This window comes from Amaranthus tricolor, chromosome 10 (genome assembly GCF_026212465.1).
Source record: "Amaranthus tricolor cultivar Red isolate AtriRed21 chromosome 10, ASM2621246v1, whole genome shotgun sequence".
Lineage (NCBI taxonomy): Eukaryota > Viridiplantae > Streptophyta > Magnoliopsida > Caryophyllales > Amaranthaceae > Amaranthus > Amaranthus tricolor.
This window is the reverse complement of record NC_080056.1, coordinates 12732497-12743258: the sequence shown is the minus strand read 5'-3', so window position 1 is coordinate 12743258 and position 10762 is coordinate 12732497. Positions and strand designations below refer to the sequence as shown.

General features: G+C 32.1%; 1 pseudogene; it reads left to right on the top strand.

Annotated features, from left to right (window-relative positions):
* Nucleotides 1-395: 395 nt before the first annotated feature.
* On the top strand, nt 396-9642 carry LOC130824851 (probable NOT transcription complex subunit VIP2; annotated as a pseudogene).
* The last annotated feature ends 1120 nt before the right edge of the window (nt 9643-10762 follow it).

Genomic DNA, 10762 nt, shown 5'->3' with positions numbered 1-10762 from the left:
TCTTGAAGTGCTTGGTTTATCTTTCTTTTACCATTTCTAGGGCTGTAATCTTTCTTTGTTCATCAATATTATAATATCATTTTACTTTTGTCCTTTTAATATTTCATTCCCAAATTTACTGTTAATTCAAGTAGCCAGGTCATAGCAAACATGAACATCTAAGAATTAAATAAGAAGGAATAACAAAGGGAGTTAGGAGCAGACTCGAATTGCTCATTTCTGACAGTAGCATTCTGATCTTCTTTAACATCTTGATCTGTCTATTTGCATTCTGATCTTAATGAGAATCTTGGTCTGAATTTTCAGTCCATAACATAGTTCATTGGTTTTGGATGGAGATGGCTAGAGTAAAACAATTTTAATTTTAGGTAAAGTTGCAAATAGTGTTTGCAATCATGGTTCGATTGGAAACAACCAGTCTTTTTTACATGGGCAAGGCTGCATGCATTGAGTTCCCTTACTCCGCTTGGAGCCAATTTAACTGCATCGAGGCAATGCATGTTGTTATAAGTTGGGTACCAAAGTACCAGAAGTTAAGATACCGATATACATTTTCTTTGAATTTTATAGATATAATGTGTTGCACAAAGCTCTTGTGGTCAGTGGCGGATACAAAACTCAAAATCATATGTAGCACTAACGTGTTGAAGTAAATTAATTAAAATTTGACAGAATTTTGTTTGTAAAATGAACAACCCAAAAATTTTTCAATACTCCAAATTGACCTGTAAGTAAAATATCGCAATAATAATCTCATGTCACTGCCACTATAAAATGAAAAGGGCGATATATGTCATCCACACCGCATCGTGCTAAGTTATAAGTTACAAGTTACTATGAGATCAAAGTTTGACATAGTGAAATACTTTCTCCACTCTAAAATACTCGCTACATTACAGTTATTGAACTGTTCATAGTTCAAACTTATTTTATATTTTATGACCTATATGTAAGAAAAATATATGCAAGTGAGATTTTGTTTGAATCGTCTAATCGCATACTTTCATAAAATTAACTTTTATAATTTTTAGATGTGCAAATATCAATATATAAATGATTAAAATAACATATTGAATTGCGTAAAAAGTCAAATGTAGCAAGTATAGTGAAATAGAGGTACAATATAACAATAAAAGGATTTTTTTTTTAAAGAACATGGGTAGCCTATGCTACCCATAGTTACTTAGTAAGTCCGCCAATGGCGCCTTTGACTGATTATATTTGACAATATTTCTCATTTTAGTTTTACACCAAGCTTAGGATTTGATTTGTATCCGACCCACTTTGGTGTTTTCTTTTATTCTTTTTTTTAACGTGGTTTTGAACTGAATTCAATTTTATTTTAAAACATAATTATACAACCTTACGGTTTTTTAGGTCAAAATTTTTGTCAATGTAAATTTTGATGTAGAGTCTCAACCATTTCTATGAATTATGATTATGACTCTGTTTGGTATTAGTTTCTCCGCAGGTCCTTACTATGTTTGGAAACTCCTATCCTTCGTCTGGAGTATTGCTATCACCAAATCATGCCCACACAATGAACAATTTAAGCTCCATGGGATTGCTAAGTGATGAGAATTCCAATAATATATCCCCTTTTACTTTAAATGATTTCCCTCAATTGGGTAGTCTCCCTATCTCTGCTGGAGAACTGCTGGGACAATCAAGTAAACATTTAGCCTTTATGTATCTTAGAAGATTTCTTTATTGGTTAATATATAGAATATAGCATGAGATATATGATAAATCATATCAGGTTCCCTAAGAAAGCAAGGTCCTTGTGTCAGTCCCATTGTTCAGCAAAACCAAGAGTTCTGCATCCGGAATGAGGATTTTCCTGCCTTACCAGGTTTTAAAGGTTGGCCATGCTCCTTATTCTATTCCCATTGTCTCCTTAATCTTGTGATGTGTCTACTCAATTGAGAAAAAGGTTAGTCTTGTGGTCGAATTGTGGTAGTTGAATTTTTTCAAATCTGCTTAGTGGTGAATAATAAATTTTAAAGTTGACTGTAAAATTGGATGAAGGGAGCATTATATACTACCCCTATGTTTTTGAGTACATCATTCTCTCACATTTTAGGGTGAAACAATGGACTTAAAAAAATAATGTAGCTATATGTCTATTTATCCATTGGAAGCTATCCATTTCTCAAAGTTCATCCTTTTATTGAGTTAAATATACTTTACGTGGTATTTTTAGTTATGTATTACCAATACACATATATCTATTAGGGATGGACAAGGGTCCAAGATGACCTCACCCTTTTTTAAGAGTAAGTTTTTTTTTTGGACCCTAAGGGTCCGGGTCTAATAAAATTGGACCTGACTCTTAGACCCTTTTTTTTTTATATTTGTATTTATGTATGTGGGTTGGATATTGTAACTAGGGTTTGGTAATTAATTGTAGCCGTTTCACTCAACCTACTGCCTTTTCTCCCTCTCAAACATACTAACTTTCTGGTTTTTTACTTTCAAGCAATCTTTATGATCTCAATCTTAATTTCATGTATTTTCATTTTGCCTTTTTATTTTTTATTTTTTATATGAGAAACAACAAGAATTTTGATTTAGTTGTTGTTTTCAATTTTGATTTCATCATCAAAACATAGCAGAATTTACCTTTAGTTTAAGTTTTTTTCCTCTTGATATAAAATTTTTGAATTTGTTCTCTAAATACTGAATAGTTTTGATTTAAGTTACTGTTTTGTAATTTATAATTTTTTGCTCAGTGTTTTCGATTTAAGATTATTAATTTACGTTTTGGGATTTGAATGAGATTTATTTGATTTTATATTTTCCCTATACTCATGTTATGAGACTATTGATCTTTTCAATATAAGTTATTGTTGGTTTAACTAATTCATACTTCCAATCTAAGGATCTTTTAAAATCCGCTAATTGAAATATATGTTTAGGTTCTTGTCTGGGTCTTGGTCTGGGTCTGGATTTGGACCCGCTAGGACTACATATCTAATTTTTTAGACCCTCAAAGTTAGGGTCTGGATCTGGACACAACCTTAAAATCTATGATTTTATTCACACTTCTAAATAAATATGTAAATATTAATATGTAGTTAGTGAATGAGACAATAATAAATGGGTTAAAGAAATAGGTGAAAGAGATTAAATAAGAGGATAAAATCGGCAAGGTTAGATTAACAAAAAATTGTGAGGCTCATTACTAATAGAGTAAAGAGTGCAAAGTAAGTGGGACAGCTTAAATAGAAATTGGTTGAAAATTATATGAGGAGGGAATAATTTTTAAGCAGCCAACTCGGAATGGTGGCCTTGGTACTTGGTAGTTGGCTCATTGTAATATCTTTAGTGTCCATTGATTAAATCAATAAGCTCACAGTTTATATTGTGTTAGAGCTTCTTATCCTGAATATAAACATGAATTGATGCATTCAAAAATTTTATCTACCTTTATAGTAAAAGCGGAAACATTATAATTTTTCATAGTTGCATTTCAGACTTTTACTAAAAAATGAGTTTCTTGGCCATTATTTTAAGGAAAGAATACCTAGAATAATCCAATCTTTTTATGATTTTCCTATAATAATCCCACCTATTGATTAACCATGAATAATCCCACTTTTAAAGGGTATTTGCCCTAGAGTAAACTTGGGTAACTTGATGACCTACTATAATAGGTAATTCACCAAAAAAACTAAATTGAAAATTAGAGAAAAATTTTAAAAATTTACATAAAAAATTCTAAATAATAAAAAAAATTATAAATTTTTTTTGAACATTTTTTGAACATTTTTTTGACATTTTATTTTAATTTATCTTTTCTTTAAAAAAAACAAAACTTGCTATAGCAAGTCATCCGGTCACCGAGTTTACTCTAGGAAAATATCCTTCATAGTTGGGAGTATTTATGGTTAATCAATAGGTGAGATTATTATAGGAAAATCATGAATAGGTTATTCTAGGTAGTTTTTTCTTATTTTAATAGGAATAAATGAATTAATGTTTGATTAGTGTTAAAATCTAGTAAGTATACATTATAAGTTGGACTTGTTTAGTGATGTTTCGTTTAAAAAGTTTAAACTTTCATAGGGACGTGTGTATCAGGATTCAGTTCTTTACATCAGCAACTTATTTGTTTACATCACAATGTTACTACTCCCTCCTATTTTAATCAAATATCTCATTTCCTCTTTTGGCATATTCACATCAAATGTCCCATTTCCTTATTTGGTAACCTTTATTCATTATGCCCTTACTGGATCCAACTATTTACACAATTGCCATTAAATTATAAACTTTTTGCCTTACTCCTCCCATGTGATCCCTCCTCATTTTCAAAATTGGTAGAGACATTTGATTAGAATATGAGGGAGTACTATTTTTGTCCTGGTACGCATAGTTACCAAAATAATACTGCAACCAAGAGTTTCTACTTAAGTTTGCTAAATAAATGGAAGTTTGCAGATTCTAGTTTGCTATGCTTACGTACATAATTGCATATGTATATGAAGCCTTGTTTGTATATTTATTTGAGTGATACTTTCACATTCTTGAAAACCTTTTCTGTGCTGTTTTCAAAGCGATATTTTTTCAAAAGAGGAGTATTTGATTTGATGCGCAGGCAGAAACATAGATTACTTTTGTTAACAGTTTAACTCTTCTCAAGAGTAAAAAATTATGATTCTTGTGCAGGAGGAAATTCCGATCATGGAATGGATTTTCAGCCGAAAGAGCAGATTCTTGATAATGGTGTACCAATGCTATCGCAACACTTCCCTGTGAGTATCTTATTAATTACTGATATATGTAATTGCAGTTAATGTATTATAGGTTGTAGATTATTCAGTTGGCATCTTGAGTTGTATGTGTGCTGTAAGGTAAAAGATTGTATTTCTAGATGGAAAGGTCACCCGGATTCAACTTGGGGGAAATGTACTTATCACACCATCCACAGCAGCAGCAGCATACACTTTCTGTGAGTAATTTCTTCCTCATACAACAACGCTAGTGAGTTATCCGTTTTATATATAAATGCTTTGGCATTGTTGCTTGTGGAGTTGCATTTTAGATTGTGTTTTTTACAGAATGATTGTTCTAATATGCGGCAATACAGTTTCTGTGAAAAACTTGTGTGGGAATCTTGCTCTTGCATGTGTAATTGAATTTGTGCCACTATAAAGATGAGTTACCTTGTCAGTTTTTATTGGGTCATGTTTTCTCTGGGCAGTTCTGCTTCTTTCTGCTGATCCTTTGAACTCTTCGCTCAGTTCATGTCTGTTCACTCTTTTTGGATGCAGATACCTTAATTTGTCCAATGATAATCGTCATCTGTGCAATTTCTTGTGATTTTATGTAGTTGTTAATATACAAGATTCCTAATGGCTTGAAACCCCATAAGCCATGCCAAGGGTGGATGGCCATTACATATTGCTGTTTTCATATTTCTTTTCCCCCTTTTGTGCAACTTACTGATCGGAGCATAACCGAGTTTGAGGACTTTCTATTATAAAATGTTCATTTTGAGATTCCAAAGAGATATTCTTATGTGTTTGAATGTGATGATATGCTAGTTATATAGCGAACCACTTTAGATTTCGGCATGAAAAGAGGCTTGAATAAACTTGATAAATATGGTCGCCTGCCAAGTATGAAATTTTTAGATAAGCAATAGTGAGGGGAAAAGGAAAATTAGACTCAGTATGCAGAAGAAAAAAGTATTATTTTGGATGTCCTATAGCATTATTTATCTTAATTCTCGCATTTTGTCATGGTACAGGGCAGCCTCCCCTCCGGTATCAGTCTGACGTCCATTAATACTCCTGGTGGGGTTTCTAATATCGGTTCTTATGAGCAGCAGTTTATGCATCCATACCAATACCAGCAGATTCAATTACAATTCCCCTTACAGCAGATGCAATCTATTAATCAGACTAACAGAGATCTGGCAATAAGGCAAATACAATCTCAACACCCCAATCCAGATCCATACGGAATTCTGGGCTTGTTGAGTGTGATTAGAATGAGCGATTGTGATCTGAAATTGCTTGCCCTCGGTATTGATCTGACAAACATGGGATTGGATATGAATTCATCAGAAAATGTTCAGGAAACATTTGCTTCACCCTGCCCTAATGAACCAGACAAGAGTGAACCTGAGTTCATGGTACCTGATTGTTTTAATGCAAAACAACTTCCCCCCTGAATGTAAGCTGCATGAAACTACATATTCTTTTCGGTTATTATCCATGAGGTTTATTTCCTAATTGTCTTGTTTGCAGCAAGCTTATTTGCAAAATTCCAGTTGCCGAATTTGTTTTACATCTTTTACAGGTGAATCTTCTGGTCAAGGTAACTTTGTTTATCTGTTTCAGTTTCACGATGTTGGTATTAATCAAATATTTTTCCTTTTGCAGCATGCCAAGAGATGAGGCTCACATATACGCAGCCAATGAACTGTATGCTCTTCTCTTTATTATATGTGCTATGCAGTATACATATCTTTCTCTTTCACCCTTCTTCTCTGGTCCTCCTTTGAGTAACTATACCAACAATACTTGAAGATAGACTGAAAATCCCATACTATGTTAAATATCTAAGAGATGCCGAATTATCAAAATTGAATTAATTTGCAAGGTGAGTGTAATTAGAGCGATTGTGATGACATTTATGGGTCACTCAGGACTTCAGCATGACTTGTGTATCAGAGTGGAGCTGTTCCACAGGAATTTTGTCTTTAAAAGAGGCAAAAGAAAAACTTTGTAAGTCTACATCAAAAAAAAAAAAAACAATTCCGTAAATCAACCATTAGGGTATGAATTTCCCTAGACTGTAAGAGAGTTTTAAAGAGAATCTCAAGTAAAGAGTAACTAATAATGTGTATCATGATAGCAAGAGTCTAAAATGCATTCTTTGAAATCCAGTACTCTCTTTAAGACCCATGTTGACCTTTTTATAAATCAATAGCCAATCATGTTATCACACTTGTATATTTATATGAAAAGGACAATGCTAGAGCCTTAATCCCGAAAGATTAGAGTCGTCTATATGAATCAATATATGAGTTCCATTAGTCATCCACATAGATGGTTCTTCTCCGTTCATTTCTATTTTCTACAATTTCAATTTGTAAGTCTAGGTCATTCATATACTTTTCAATTTCAATTTGTCTCATAAGATGGATTGCTTCCATTGTAGACCTCGCAATATAAATCCAAATTGTTCTTTGATATGGAAGTAAATCTCCAAATCCGTATCTCTATCACTCACTCCATAACTTCATAGTATAACTAATGAGTTTTATTCCTCGATCAGTAGAGAAATCTTGGACATCTCCTTTGTTCTTGTAAATAGGAAGTAGCATACTTCTTTCCGGTCATTGGGCATCTCGTTTGTCCTTCAAATCTTGTTGAATAGATCTATTAGCCAAATCGGCCTAATCGTCTTTAGGTATCTCCATACCTCAATTGGTATAACATACGATCCAACCGCTTTCTTTAGCTTTATTTTCTTTTTAAAGCCCCGTTCACTTCTGATTTTCGTATTCTTCGCATAAATGTTCTATTTTCATTTAAAGGAATGATTGTGGTGTCTCCACAACATTTACTTGTTCCATTAAATAACTCATTAAAATGCTCCCTCCATCGATCCTTGATGTTTCTGTCCTGAAGTAGAATGTTTTACTCTTATCCTTAATACATTTAATTACACCTATGTCATTAGTTTTTTGCGTGTCTCCTCTTTGCCGTTCTATATAAATATTTTTTTTCTTTTTAAGAATTTAGTTTGTCAAACACCTTTTTAAAAACTTTTAATTTCATCTTGTGTACAACTACTTTTGTCTTGGTTTTGATTTCCTATTACTTGGCTAAGGTTTCCTCATCCTAGATTTTCTTAATGCAAAATAACATGTTTTCTTTTCCTTGATAGTTGTCTTGACCTCCTCATTCTACCATGTAATATCCTTCTTTACCACAAACCTACCACCTGATTCTCTTAAAATATCCTTAGCTATTCGAATGATACAAGTTTTCATCTTTGTCTATGTATCCTCAGCATTCAAAGTCATTTACCAGCCAACTTCTTTTAATAACTTTCTTGGCAAAAACTTTAGCATTATTCCCTTTCAATTTCCACCATTTAATCTTATGCACTTCTTTGGTTTTCTTTACCTTTGGTCTAGGGATAATGTTTAAAATCAAGTCTTGTATGTAGCAGAGTCTGAAGATTTAGGTTTGAGTTTCTTGATCTTATAACCTACTTGCTGCTCTGAAGTGACTGGAAGGTTCTCTTTTAGCCACTAAGATTCCCATTCTTTTACAGTGGACACATAACGCCATAACGGGGAGTCAACCTGTGCATAGTTACTTGAATGTACTTGAATCTGCTGTCTTCATCTACTAGCTGCACTTACCCTTTTCATGAACTGGTTTATTTGGTTAATGGAGCTAGCAGCCGTACTTACATTAATTAGTCAATTTGTGAAATTAATCCATTATTGTCTACATTGCCTCTTGTGCCACTACTCAAAAATCAACTTAAAAACATCCAATAGACCACCAATATTTTATTTTAATGTGCTTTATTTTCGGTGAACTCTGGTTTATTTTCAAAAGTTCCATCTTTTTGCACAGTTATGATAGAGGTTGGTTCAATCACAAAGAGCTTCGACTTTGGTTTTTGAGAGTTCCAGACATAGACCCTCTTGTGGAGACTAATATGTATGAGAGGGGATCTTAGCATGCTTTTGATCCTAATACATGGGATATATCCATTAAGGTTTGTATACTCTAATTATTCATGCTTTTGTTCAAGCAAACTTGGACTAAAACCTGTTCTGCTGCTCTTTTCCAGGAAAATTTTCTTATCCATTACGAAATCATCGAGGAAAGACCGTCTCGACATCAATAAATTTCCTGGTAGATTGTATTTTCGGAGGCATGGATTACACTTTACAAAATCTTGCATTGAATTAGGCAGACAATTTAGGTCTAGATAGGTGATGCGAAGCTAATCTCTTTTTACTAGTTACACAAATGTAAATTTTCAGTGTATTAGGTTGAACTGGATACTACAGTTTTAATTTTGGAAAATATTGTTAACAGATTTCCATTCTTTATATTTTCCCATCAATCCTAAAAAGTTGTGTTTTGTTTTGTGATGTTATGAAGTCTCAGCTTGCTGCTAGGGTCTTAGCCTCTTAGGGATGTTCTCCGGTTTAATACTCGACTGACGAGAATTGTATGGATAATGGACTGGACCTGTGACTCAAATCCGTCACACCATTAAGGAATGCAGACTATGACAGGAATAGAGTGGGATGAACATTAAAACCTTATTCGGGCAAAGTGCATAGTATAGTGTATTTCTGTGCCTGTTTGTTAAAGACTCTTGTAATTAGGGTTATTTTAGTTTTTGTGGAGCAATCATAAATTAGGGGCGGATCTAGAATAAAATCAAATGATGTCGATATTGATAATATAAAAAAATTACATAATCAATGTTTTAATTACGGTAATTTTCCATGAGTTTTCATATTCTGAAAACAACGTATAATATCATCATTTGACGAGTTTTGTAAATAATCATATACAAAATAAGTTACAATTGTATCACTTAAACATCCATTTATCTTGTTGTGTAACTCAGTCTTAATAATTTTTGTTGTAACTCTTTCAATTGTTAATGTGGATACCGAAAAAATCAATGCATGCTTCAAAAGCATAAAATCAGTGCATGCTTCAAAAGCATATAAAAGTGGGGACATGACTTATGCAAACCAGAATGCACTAAAACCTTTATAGATCACCTAAATGAAAATTTGAATAAAATAAGATATTTTAACAGCTTAATTATAAAAATAAGCTTTGTAAAAATTTTATTCCTATAATAAGCATTTGTATATCCCAACCTAGGCTTGGTGAAAGTCGCTATTACTAACAACGACTTAAAAAATAAATAAAAAAAATAAAATAATTTTTTTAAGTCGCTGTTAGTAACAGCGACTTAATGCGTTTTAAGTTTTCAGCTCTCAGTTACTTCCTCATTCCAACCTACGAGATTAAGGAGTTGACCATTAACCTTAAAGTCGCTGTTAGTAACACCGACTTGAGGCTTTACTAATTATTATTATTATTATTATTATTATTATTATTATTATTATTATTATTATTATTATTATTATTATTATTTTATTATTTATTTTTTTTAAGTCGCTGTTAGTAACAATGACTTTCACCAAGCCTAAGTTGGGATGTACGGACGCTTATTTTGAAAATAAAGTTTTCACGAAGCTTATTTTTAGAATTAAGTTGTTAAAACATCTTATTTTTTCAAATTTTCTAACCTAAATCATATTGCAGATACATTGAATTCCTCGATTGGATTATAAACTCATGCAATGCCACCGTGTATAAACATCATATCATATCATATCATACAATTTAATAAAAAGACTGTAAAATTACACATGTCGTTCTTATAGTGATTTGTTATATGAAATAAGTCTTACCAAAGTTAACATTAACTTATTTCTTAATATCTGAGTAGTGTATTGTAATTAGATATATTTTCTTTGTATTAAATTTTTGAATTTAAAAGCTACATAAGATTTTCAATTAAAGTTTCTTAGAATATATATTTGTTATTTTATGTAGAAGTATATGCTAATTAATAAAGTTTCTTGATTAAAATTTTAATTTCTAAAATATTTTATCAAGAAAATTAAGATACATGATAATTACAAATTATTTTGAGAATGACAAAAAACGCTACGATAACGTAGTAG